Source organism: Mesoplodon mirus (assembly GCF_964341445.2).
Source record: "Mesoplodon mirus genome assembly, chromosome: 11".
In the NCBI taxonomy this organism is placed as follows: domain Eukaryota; kingdom Metazoa; phylum Chordata; class Mammalia; order Artiodactyla; family Ziphiidae; genus Mesoplodon; species Mesoplodon mirus.
In genome coordinates this window covers 55,509,714-55,523,104 of record NC_138987.1, presented here as the reverse complement: position 1 = coordinate 55,523,104, position 13,391 = coordinate 55,509,714, and positions in this window count along the sequence as shown.

Below are 13,391 nucleotides of genomic sequence, written 5' to 3'. Positions count from 1 at the left end.
ACGGTTCCTTATGGACATGAACCCTCCTCCTCTCTCCACCACTCTGGGCATCTGGGGCTGCAGAGAACAACCCACAGGTCCTCTCCCCTGCCATGTTCCTCTCCAAGGCAACAATCTTTGCTACCACCCCACCAGTGCAGCACGGGTGGGTGTCTTCCTTGCTCCATTCTCCCTTCCCTCACCTCCCTTTCCCCACCATGCGCACAGAATAAAGTCCTGGGGGAAAATAATAAATAAAGAAATAAGTAAATAAGTGAATAAATAGAGTACACAATATGTAGGTGTAACTGGCTTCTTTATTTCTTTTTTTTTTTTTTTTTTTTTTTTTTTGCGGTATGCGGGCCTCTCACTGTTGTGGCCTCTCCCATTGCAGAGCACAGGCTCCGGACGCGCAGGCTCAACAGCCATGGTTCACGGGCCTAGCCGCTCCGCGGCATGTGGGATCTTCCCAGACCGGGGCACGAACCCGTGTGCCCTGCATCGGCAGGCAGACTCTCAACCACTGCACCACCAGGGAAGCCCTTTATTCCTTTAAAAAAAAAAAAAAAAAGTCAAGTAGACATTTTTTAAAAATATTTATTTATTTATTTATTTATTTAGGCTGTGCCAGGCCTTAATTGCCGCACGTGGGATCTTCGTTGCTGCACTCGGGATCTTTAGTTGTGGTACGCAGGCTCTAAGTTGCGGCATGCATGTGGGATCTAGTTCCCTGACCAGGGATTGAACCTGAGCCCCCTGCATTAGGAGCATGCAGTCTTACCCACCGGACCACCAGGGAAATCCCAAGTAGACATATTTTTGAAATATTTCTTTTAAAGTACTCCAGACTGTTATAGGGTTAGGAAACACCAGTAGGGCAAGAAATTTTAAAATATAGCAATTTCTCTGTCTTGTTAATCAATATATACTTCACATACCATAAAATTCACTAATTAGTGTACAATTTTAGTGTACAATTTGTTTTTAGTATATTCACCAGGTTGTGCAAACATTACCACCATCTAATTCCAGAACAATTTCATATTCTACAAATAAACCCCTAAACTCTGTACCTCTTAGCAGTCACTCCCCATTCAAACCTCCCCCTAGCCTATGGCAAACACTAATCTATTTCCTGTACCTATGGATTTGCTTATTCTGGACATTTCCTGTAAACAGAATCATATAATATGTGGCTTCTTTTACTTAGCATGATGTTTTCAAGGCTCATCTATGTTGTAGTGTGTACTTCATTTCTTTTTATTGTCAAATAATATTCCATTGTATAGAGATACAACATTTTCTTTATCCTTTCATCAGTTGATGGGTGTTTGGGGTATTTCCAATTTTTGGCTATTATGATAATTCTGTGAAAGATAGCAGAATTTGCCACCCCAAAACATGCCACTTTGTCATAAAGATTATTTTGAACTGAAGGCAACTGAGAAGAAGCAGATACAAAAAAAGCTCTCTGCTTTCCCCCATTTGCCTAAAAGCAGGCAGGACATAAATTTGCACAGAAGTTAATCACTGATAACTCCAGACCTTTATCAGCCCAGAGACAGCACCAGAGGTTCTCTACAGCAAACTTTACTGAGGAGCCCTTATCTTCCATTAGTTCCCCACATATTTACCTTCCCACAATTTGCCACCCCTACAGACCCAAGATCCTTTCTTTGTCTGTCACTTTTCTAAAAATTTGTTCCTTTGCTAAGATGCTATATAAGCCCAAGTTTTAAACAAACCTTTAAATTACTATTCCTGAGTTTCTCCCATGTATATATGAGATATATGTGTTAATAAACTTCTATTTGTTTTTCTCTTACTAATCTGTCTTTTGTTACAGAACTCCAGCCAAGAACTTAGAAGAGTAAAAGCAGCTTCATAGCAGCTCCCCTACAGCTGCTATGAACATTTGTGTATGAGTTTCTGTGTGGCCATATGTTTTCATTTCTCTTTGATATAATCCTAGAAGTGGAATTTCTGGTTTATAGGTAACTCTATGTTTAATATTTTGTGGAACTGCCCAACTATTTGCCAAAGTGGTTGCACCATTTACATTCCTACCAGTAGTGTAGGAGAGTTCCAATTTTTCTACACCCTCACTAAGACTTATTATCTTTCTTTTTGATTGTAGCCATCCTAGTGGGTGTGAAGTGGTATCTCACTGGGATTTTGATTTACACTTCCCTGATGGTTAATGATGTTGAGCACCTTTTCATGTACTCATTGGCCATTTGTATATCTTCTTTGGAGAAATGTATATTCAGATTCTTTACCCATTTTTTAATTGGATTATTTGTCTTTTATTATTGAGTTGTAAGAATTCTTTCCATGTTCTAGATATGAATATCTTATAATTTGCAAATATTTTATCCCATTATGTGAGAATGAATAAAATGGATAATATTAAATACATAATTTTTTTTTTTGGCCACGCAGCATGTGGGATCTTAGTTCCCCAACCAGGGATCGAACCTGCGCCCCCTGCAGTGGGATCACAGAGTCTTCATCACTGGCCCACTGGGGAAGTGCCCATACTATTTCCTGATAGAGTCCTTTGAAACACAGAAGTTTTTAATTGCCTATGCTTGGGGTGTCATATCAAAGAAGGCTTTGACCCAGGGTCATTAAGATTTACTTCTATATTTTCTTCTAAGAGCTTTATTGTTTGATCTATTACACTAGGTCTATGATCAATGTGAGTTAATGCATGTATACACGTTTGTGTATGTGTGAGGAAGGGATCTAACTTTATTCCCTTACGTATAGATATCTAGTTGGCCCAGCAATATATGTTGAAAAGACTATTTTTTCCTCATTGAATTATCTTGAAACCTTGTCAAAAATTAATTGACTATAAATGTGCAAGTTTATTTCTGGACTCTTAATTCTATTCCATATATCTATACTTATGCCAGCACCACACAGTCTTTTATTATTAATTTACTTATTTTTGGCTGCGTTGGGTCTTCGTTGCTGCATGCGGGCTTTCTCTAGCTGTGGCAAGTGGGACTACTCTTCATTGTGGTGCGCGGGCTTCTCATTGAGGTGGCTTCTCTCGTTGCAGAGCACGGGCTCTAGGCACTCGGGCTTCAGTAGTTGTGGCACTCGGGCTTCAGTAGTTGAGGCTCGTGGGCTCTAAAGCACAGGCTCAGTAGTTGTGGCACACAGGCTTAGTTGCTCCGAGGCATGTGGGATCTTCCCGGACTAGGGCTTGAACCTGTGTCCCCTGCATTGGCAGGCAGATTCTTAACCACTGTGCTACCAGGGAAGTCCCACACAGTCTTGATTATTGTAGCTTTGTAGAAAGCTTTGAAATCAGGGAATATGAGTCCACTAACTTTGTTTTTCTTCAAGTTTTTTTGGTTATTCTTGGTCCCTTGAATTTTCATATAAATTTTAGGATCAGTTTGTTAATTTCTGCAAAGAAGCCAGCTGGGGGTTTTGATAGGGATTGTATTGTATCTGTATATCAATTTGGGGAATGTTGCCATTTAACAATAGTAAGTCTTCCGATACTTAAACATTTTTCCATTTATTTAGATCATCTTTAATTTCTTTCAACAATGTTTTATAGTTATTTGATGATGTTAAATGCAATATTATCCATTGTTAGACAGAAGTATTAGTTATAATTAATGTTCCCTGAAGGAACACTATTGTGCTGCACAACATATTCTCTATACTCATCAGGGATCCAATATGATCGTTCCTCTGGGATGGCTTTTTACATCTGTGATAAGATGCAGGGATTTTTCCCTACTTGGGTTTATTAAGTAGAATATTTTATTCTACAGCTACAGTAGAGAACAGCATTAAGACACCTTCTGTAGGGACTTCCCTGGTGGCGCAGTGGTTAAGAATCCGCCTGCCAATGCAGGGGACACAGATTTGAGCCCTGGTCCGGGAAGATCCCACCTGCTGCGGGGCAACTAAGCCTGTGTGCCACAACCACTGAGCCTGTGCGCCACAACCACTGAGCCTGTGCTCTAGAGCCCACGAGCGGCACTGCTGAAGCCCATGCCCTCTAGGGCCCGTGTGTGGCAACTACTGAGACCATGTGCTGCAACTACTGAAGACCACGTGCCTAGAGTCCATGCTCCGCAACAAGAGAAGCCACCGCAATGAGAAGCCCGCGCACCTCAACGAAGAGTAGCACCCACTCGCTGCAACTAGAGAAAGCCTGCGCAGAGCAACGAAGACCCAATGCAGCCAAAAATAAGAATTAAAAAAAAAAAAAAAGAAAAGGAGCTGTCACCACAGAAGTCATACACATTTAAAAGATAAACTAGGATATTATGAAGATTTAATCCAATAGATTTGTATTTAAAGATGAACTGAGAAAAAAACTTCAAGAAGAAATTAAAAATCTGAATAATCACATAACCACTAAAGAAACTGATAAGAAGTTTAAAAAACATCTTCCCATAACAATACCACCAGCACCATCCAGGCTCAGACTGCTCTACTAGCAAGACGCACCAAATTTTAAGGGAAAAATATTCCAATATTATACCAACTCTTCCAAAGAATAGATAGAGATGGCACATTCCTTTATGAATCTATCAAACTCTTACACCAAAATTTGAAAGATAAAAATATATAAGGAAAATTACAACCAATTTCACACATAAACATTGATGTAAATATCCATGCAAATACTAGCAAACTGAATCTAGTAATATATTCTGAAATATGATACATTGTGACCAGTCTGACTTATCACAGCAATTCTAGGTCATTTCAACTTTTGGAAACAAATCGGTATAACTTGCCACAGTAACAGAGTAAAAGGAAAAATCAGAGGATCTCAATAGATGCAGAAAAAGCATTTGCTAAACTTCAACATTCATTCATGATAAAACTTTCACCAAATTAAGGAAACCTTAATCTGATAAAAGACATCTATAAGAAAAACTACAGCAAACATCATTCTTAAAGATGAAACATTAAAACCATTCCCTCTGAGTGCAGGAACATGGGGAAAATGCTCATTATCACCACTTCTTTGATCATTCTAATGAAGGTCCCAGTGAGTAAATCAAGAAAAGCAAGTAAGAGGAATAAGGAATGCAAAAGAATAAATGTAAATGCAAATTAAATGGTTGTGGTATAATAAAAAGTAAGTATTTGGTTTTTGTCTCTCATTTCTTGGCACAGAACTCCTAAAGTCCTTGGAATATCTTGAGTAAGAAGAATGTCTTTTGTATGCTAATAAGATAATGGGGTGGGGGGTGGTAATAGATAGCTTTAGGATCGGGGTTGGTCCATTGAAAGACCAAACCAAGATTAGAGGGCAGAAACTTTCGGTCACACCTCACCTCCAGGGAGAGGAGAAGGACTGGCTATTGAGTTCAATCACCAATGGACAATGATTTAATCAATCATGCCTATGTAATAAAATCTCCATAAAAACTAAATGAAAGGGTTTGGAGAACTTCTGGGCTGGTGAATACATCAAAGTACTGGGAGAGTGGTGTACCAGGAAAGGGCATGCCTCCCCCCACACCTTGCCCTAGGTATCTCCCTCTGGCTCTTCCCAAGATATCCTTTATAATAAACTGGCAAATATAAGTAAAGTGTTTTCCTGAATTCCATGAATCCTTCTATCAAATTATTGAACCTGAAAGGGTCATGGAAACCCCTGAATTCATAGCCTGTGGGTCAGAAGTACAGATGGCAAACTGGGACTTGTGACCGACACCTGAAGCAATGACAGTCTGTGTGATTGAGTCCTTAACCAGGAGAGTCTGCAAGAACTCCATATAGCTGGTATCAGAATTGAAATGACTTGTTGAACTTCCAGTTGGTGTCAAAGAATTAGAGAACTGATGTGGATATATACACTACTATATATAAAATAGATAACTAATAAGGACCTACTGTATCGCACAGGGAACTCTACTCAATACTCTGTAATAGACTGTATGGGAACAGAATCTAAAAAAGAGTGAAAGAAAGAAAAAAAGAGAGAATTGATGTGGAAAACACCATGTATTTAGTGTCAGAAAAAAACTTACAGAATGCTTATATAATGTAAAAATTTCCCCCAAAATGTTCACTTAAGCTATTAGAATTTAAGAATTTGGCAAGGTTGTTGCTAGGTACAAAATCAATAACTAAAAATCAATTGTACTGGGCTTCCCTGGTGGCGCAGTGGTTAAGAATCCGCCTGCTAATGCAGGGGATGCGAGTTCGAGCCCTGGTCTGGGAAGATCCCACATGCCACGGAGCAACTAAGCCCGCGAGCCACAACTACTGAGCCCACGTGCTACAACTACTGAAGCCCACGCACCTAGGCCCGTGCTCCGCAACAAGAGAAGCCACCACAATGAGAAGCCTGCACACCGCAACGAAGAGTAGCCCCCGCTCACCACAACTAGAGAAAGCCCGTGCACAGCAACAAAGACCCAATGCAGCCAAAAATAAATTAAATAAATAAATAAATAAATTATAAAAAATTTTTAAAAACTAATGCATTTGGATTAAAGAAATTTTGCTAAATATAGAAAAGCAGAAGGAAGTTTTTTTCAATCACCACAAATCTTACCAGTCAATATTGAGATTTCGTTTTCTTTTCACAGGGTAAACATCAGCCTATTAAGTATTTCCTTTGTGGTAATTCCCTGGCAGTCCAGTGGTTAGGGCTCCGCGCTTCCACTGCAGGGAGCATGGGTTCGATCCCTGGTTAGGAACTAAGATCTCGCATGCCATACTGCGCGGCCAAAAAAAAAAAAAAAGTATTTCCTTTGTAAATACTGTAGTAATTTATTTTCTCAATTTTTAAATTATTTTCTGAATCTGTACTCCTTTCTTATAGACTATAGTTCATATACATAAATTCAGATCATGGTTAATCTCTACTTAAATATTCTCCTTAATCCTCTTTAATTGTTATTGGTACTTTATTTTCATTACTTTCAAAATGCCTTGTTACCAGTTCTCATTTAACCTGAGGAAGTTGAGCTTTCCTTTCTTCTCTGTATAGAAACTTTAAATACTCAAGTCTCTAGATGTTCACTGTGTAATATGGTAGCCACTACACGTGACTATTTAAATTTAAATTAATTAGAATATACAATGGAGAAAGACAGTCTCTTCAATAAGTGGTTCTGGGAAAACTGGACAGCTACATGTAAAAGAATGAAATTAGAACATTCTCTAACACCACACACAAAAGTAAACTCAAAGTGGATTAAAGACCTAAATGTAAGAGTGGATACTATAAAACTCTTAGAGGAAAACATAGGCAGAACACTCTTTGACATTAAACACAGCAATATCTTTTTGGATCTACCTCCTAGAGTAATGAAAATAAAAAACAAAAATAAACAAATAGGACCTAATTAAACTTAAAAGCTTTTGCACAGCAAAGGAAACCATAAACAAAACAAAAAGACAACCCACAGAATGGGAGAAAATACTTGCAAACAACGTGACCAACAAGGGACTAATCTCCAAAATACACAACAGCTCGTGCAGCTCAATATCAACAACAACAAAAAAAGGGGACTTCCCTGGTGGGTGGGTGGGTAGAAATCCACGCTCCCAATGCAGGGGGCCCAGGTTCGATCCCTGGTCAGGGAACTAGATCCCACATGCATGTAGCAACTATGAGTCTGCATGCCGCAGCTAAGAAGTCTGCATGCTGTGACTAAGAAGTCCACATGCCGCAACTAAGAAAAAGACCATGTGCCACAACTAAGAGTCCACATGCCGCAACTAAACACGCTGCAACAAAGATCCCGCATGCTGCAACTAAGACCCAGCACAGCCTAAATAAATAAATAAATATTTTTAAAAAATAACAAAAAATGGGCAGAAGATCTAAATAGACATTTCTCCAAAGAAGACATACAGATAGCCAAAAAGCACATGAAAAGATGCTCAACATTGCTAATTATTAGAGAAGTTCAAATCAAAACTACAATGAGGGGCTTCCCTGGTGGCGCAGTGGTTGAGAGTCCACCTGCCAATGCAGGGGACACGGGTTCGTGCCCTGGTCCGGGAAGATCCCACATGCCACGGAGCGGCTAGGCCTGTAAGCCATGGCCACTGAGCCTGTGCGTCTGGGGCCTGTGCTCCGCAACGGGAGAGGCCACAACAGTGAGAGGCCTGCATACCGCAAAAAAAAACCCCAAAAAACAAGACTACAGTGAGGCATCACCTCACACCTCTCAGAACAGCCATCATCAAAAAGTCTACAAACAATAATAAATGCTGGAAAGGGTGTGGAGAAAAGGGAAACTTCCTACACTGTTGGTGGGAACGTAAATTGGTACAGCCACTATGGAGAACAGTATGGAGGTTCCTTAAAAAACTAAAAATAGAGCTGTCATATGATCTAGCAATCCCACCGCTGGGCATATATCCAGGGAAAACCATAATTCAGAAAGATACATGCATGCCAATGTTCATTGCAGCACTATTTACAATAGCCAAGACGTGGAAGCAACTTAAATGTCCATCAACAGATGGATGGATAAAGAAGATATGGTACATATATACAATGGAATATTACTCAGCCATAAAAAAGAATGAAATAATGCCATTTGCAGCAACATGGATGGACCTAGAGATTATCATACTAAGTGAAGTAAGTCAGACAGAGAAAGACAAATATCATATGGTATCACTTACACGTGGAAGCTTAAAAAATGACACAAATGAACTTACTTACAAAACAGAAACAGACTCACAGACATAGAAAACAAACTTATGGTTACCAAAGGGGAAAGGTGGGAGGGAGGGATAAATTAAGAGGCTGGGATTAACATATACACACTACTGTATATAAAATAGATAATCAACAAGGACCCACTGTATAGCACAGGGAACTCTATTCAATATACTCTGTAATAACCTATATGGGAAGAGAATCTGAAAAAGAATACATATGTATATGTATAACTGAATCACTTTGCTGTACACCTGAAACTAACACAACACTGTAGATCAACTACATTCCAATATAAAATAAAAATTGAAAAAGCACTGAAAAAAATTAAATAAATTAAAATTTACAAAAATAAAATGTTCAGTTCCTCAGTCAGACTAGTCACATTTCAGGTGTTCAATAGCCACATGTAGTTAGAGGTTACCATATTGAACAGCACTGCTCCAGATTTTAGTAGTATTTTCAAAAGCAGTATTATCAAAAGCATTTTTATCTCTCCTGATATCTTAACTCTTTAGTATTATTAATTTTAAATATCTGTCAAAGAATATATGTACATGGTTTAAAAATGAAACATTCTTGATCCGGTCGCTAATTTACACAGGTTTGTTCACTTTAGGTTAATTTATCAAGCTGTACTTTTATGAGTTGTACCCTTTTCTGTATGTAGGTTGTTACATATATGTTATATTTCAATAAACAATTTACAAAAACCACAAATCTAGTACTGTTATTTTAAAACAATGGTTTTCCTGTATCATTCCTCCTCTACTCTAGACCTGTTCACCAGAGGCAATTACCCGCAATTCATCTAACCATTTCCCTTGGAATTAACCTGCTTATTTCTAAATAAAGTGTCTATGCAGCTATGTCTTGATTTATCAATTTTAGACATTACCTATTTACTTTTCACCATATTAGTTGAGAACTTAGTTCTTTTATACTCCTCACATTTCGCCTCCTGGCTATCTCACCAAAAAGTTTCGATTTAAATAAGCCAGTGCAGGCTTCCCTGGTGGCGCAGTGGTTGAGAGTCCACGTGCTGATGCAGGGGACATGGGTTCGATCCCTGGTCCAGGAAGATCCCACATGCCATGGAACAACAAAGCCCATGCGCCACAACGAAGAGTAGCCCCTGCTCACCGCAACTAGAGAAAGCCCGCGTGCAGCAGCGAAGATCCAACTCAGCCAAAAATAAATAAATTAAATAAATAAATTTTTAAAAAAAAGAAAAAAAGAAATAATACTAAGCCTTCTTTACATTATATCTGTATAGGTATACGTTTCATATGACATTCCTGAGAATCTGATATGTCCTGGTATAACATTATCATTTGTAATTTCAGCTATTATCTTTAAATGTTGTATGTCACAGAAATAACCAAATTCTCTTGCCAACTGCATTATAATGAACTCTTAGATCTTTAACTTTTGCTATTTTTAAGTCTTTTATCATTTATAGATACCAATTGCTTTACTCTGATGCTTTGCAAAAATGTTCCCACAACCTGAAGGAATTTCATCTTCAAAGAGATTCATGGGAAAGACCTTGACAAGTACTCTAGAATGCAGGGTTTCTTGTTTTGTTTTGTTTTGTTTTTGGCCGTGCATAGCTCCCCCACCCAGGGATCAAACCCATGCCCCCTGAAGTGGAAGTGCAGAGTCTTAACCACTGGACCGCCAGGGAAGTCCCTGGAATGCAGGTTTCTGATAACTTTAAGATCATAACACTGAACTGGATAAAAATTTCTAAGACTTTAATGGCAAACTGATTGATTCATAAAGTTGCTAACCCAAGATCAAGATCAACAAGAATTAATTACAGGAGACTAAATGAACCTATGAGGATGATTATAAATTTTGACTTCTTATGCTGTTTCTCTAATGTTTTATTTTTCCAGATTTAAGGAAACTTTTTCTCTTAAGCGTCTATGACTTACAGCAATTTGGTAAAAGATATCTTTGTAAGCAAAGATCAAATATATATCTTTTTTTTCCCTTCCTGATCCCTCCAGAATTCAGAGACTCATATTATTCTTATTGTTAATCACAATATATGTATTTGCATAAGTTCAATAAGATTCTACTCTCCTTGTAACAGAAAACAATTGGAAATATTGGCTATTTTACCAAGGCTTTGACTAGCTTATCATACTCAAGAGAGATATACATAGACTCAGAAATAATCAGACAGTTTTAAGGAACTACTTGTAAAAATTGGCCTAGTATCTTGCTTTCAAGCTTCCAACAAGATAAGCTTAAAAAGAGCTTATATGATCAATCACTATTCTCGCTGTGTTTATGTAAATAATCAGGCCAAATTTAATACAACAAAATTAGTTTTGCTATGATTATCTTTGACAAAAAGGAGGATAATTATGAAGAGAGAAATTGTTTGCACCTTTGTAGATACTAGATTCTTGTCCTGCTAATTATCTTTAAGGTTATACACCTGAGCTGGACTGGATCCTAAACTCTTCTAGTTTCATCATATATCTGACTACAAATCTCCAAACTAACGTTTCCAATTTCTCTCACCCTTCTGATTTCAAATCAATAAAAACAACAATTGCCCTTAAATCTCCTTGGAAGGGACTATAATAGGTCCTCCTCACTACACAGGTGAATGGCCAAACTTGAGACCCAAGCTTTGGGTACACATTTCACGGCTAAAGAAGGCTCCAACTGACATCCAGGCCTGTACAAGCACTGGAGACCTCTGAATCAAACTGACCAGGAACTGAAGCAGATGACAGCTGAAGGAGACAGCTTTCCCAAGATGACCAGACCAGGCCTGTATACCATTTCCCACTGTTACTTCCTACCTTATCCTTTCCCTCTTTTTCTTGGGAAGAAATGCTCTTATCTGTATTTCTCAGTCTATTACAAAAGGGGAAAACTTATCTAATTGTTGGGTTTGCCACCAGAAACCTTGATCTGTTCACAACAATAGTGAACCTTTAGTCCATACTGTAATGAATTTTTTTTCACTTTTCCCAAGTGCTACTGCTAATTTCACCTGTTGTTCCTTGATGACAGCTACAAAGTAAGATTTTTGAAGCTTCCCATTGTTCCACCCCATTAAGCCTCCATGGTCACCTTAAACAAGAACTTCAAGGAGGCATACATGACTCCAAGTATGCCTCCATAGGGAGAACCTTTCTCCTTTGGGTCAGAATAAGTGCCAATGAAATGCATGATCAGAGATCTCTCCTGAACATCAGGAGTGCTAGCTGATTCCACAGCCAAAGAAATAGCAACCCAACAATGACCACTTGACTTGTTGACTAAAGTAATTTTGGATAACTGCATGGCCTTTGATTATCAACTCGCTGAGCAAGGAGGCATTTGTACGACAGCAAATACCACCTGTTGCGCATAGCTAAGTGCCTCTGGAAAAACAGAAACTCAGTTACACAAAATCAGGGAACAAGCCCATTGGTTACAACTTCCACCTGATGGCCCTTGCCTGGTCTTTTGACCTATTTAGCTGATTACCTTCAGGTGTGGGCTCCTGGCTTAGAACCATCATACAAACTGAACTTATATTAATTTAAATTATGCTTCACATAATCATTTTTAAGCTTTGTGCCTGTTGCCTGTTAAATGTTTGTAGAAATGACTTACCCAACTTAGCTCAACACTTCAAGATGATCTCCAATGCTTAAGACCTTAGATATAGAGTTGGGTTTTTTTAAATTTATTAATTTTTAATTTTTATTTTATTTAATTTTGGCTGCATTGGGTCTTCCTTGCTGTGCGCAGGCTTTCTCTAGTTGCAGCAAGCGGGGGCTACTCTTCATTGTGGTGCACGGGTTTTTCTTTGCGGTGGCTTTTCTTGTTGCGGAGCACGGGCTCTAGGCGCGCAGGCTTCAGTAGTTGTGGATCACAGTCTCCAGAGCGCAGGCTCAGTAGTTGTGGCACACAGGCTTAGTCGCTCTGCAGCATGTGGGATCTTCCTGGACCAGGGCTTGAACCCATGTCCCCTGCATTGGCAGGCGGGTTCTTAACCACTGCGCCACCAGGGAAGCCCCTTTTAAGGGAAGGTCTTGATCAAAAGGGGTAAATGTAAACATAAATAAAGGAAACTTCATTTTAAATGGGGTCAGGAAGCCCTAAGGGGGGACTCTCAATACAGGTAGCACCAGTTGCAGTCTGCATAATCCGCAGGAAGAAGGGAGATAAGAATGTTACTTTTCTTCTGGTACAAGGGAGGACATTTCCACATAGGAATTTCACCTCCTGCTTTTAAAAGAAGGAAGGAAGATCCCTCCCAGCTTCAGCAACAACACTCTAACCACCACTTGCAGCCAGAGAGAAACTGCCACAATCTTGAACTCTCATTCTTCTCCAGAGAACTTCTCTTCAAACGGTCCCCCCCCAATTTCCTCCTAAAATCTAATAAAAGCAAGTCACTCTCCTTTGTTCTCTGGATTTGCCTATGATTCCCCATTGCTTGCTTGTCCCAAATTGTGATTCTCTGCTATTCCTGAATAAACCCACCTTGCTGGTAAAATAACTGGTTGCTTTATTTTTGAGGGTAACAATGCATATAAATGTAAAATCACTGTGTTGTACACTTGAAAGTAATGTAACATTGTTTGTCAATTATGCTTCAATTTAAAAAAGTTTTACAAAACTCTAAATAGCACAAGGAATCCCTACTTCCTAAATACCTTTCAGAATCAAAGTTTCCTCCCTCCCCAAGTTTCTGTCCTTACTCCTTCAATTC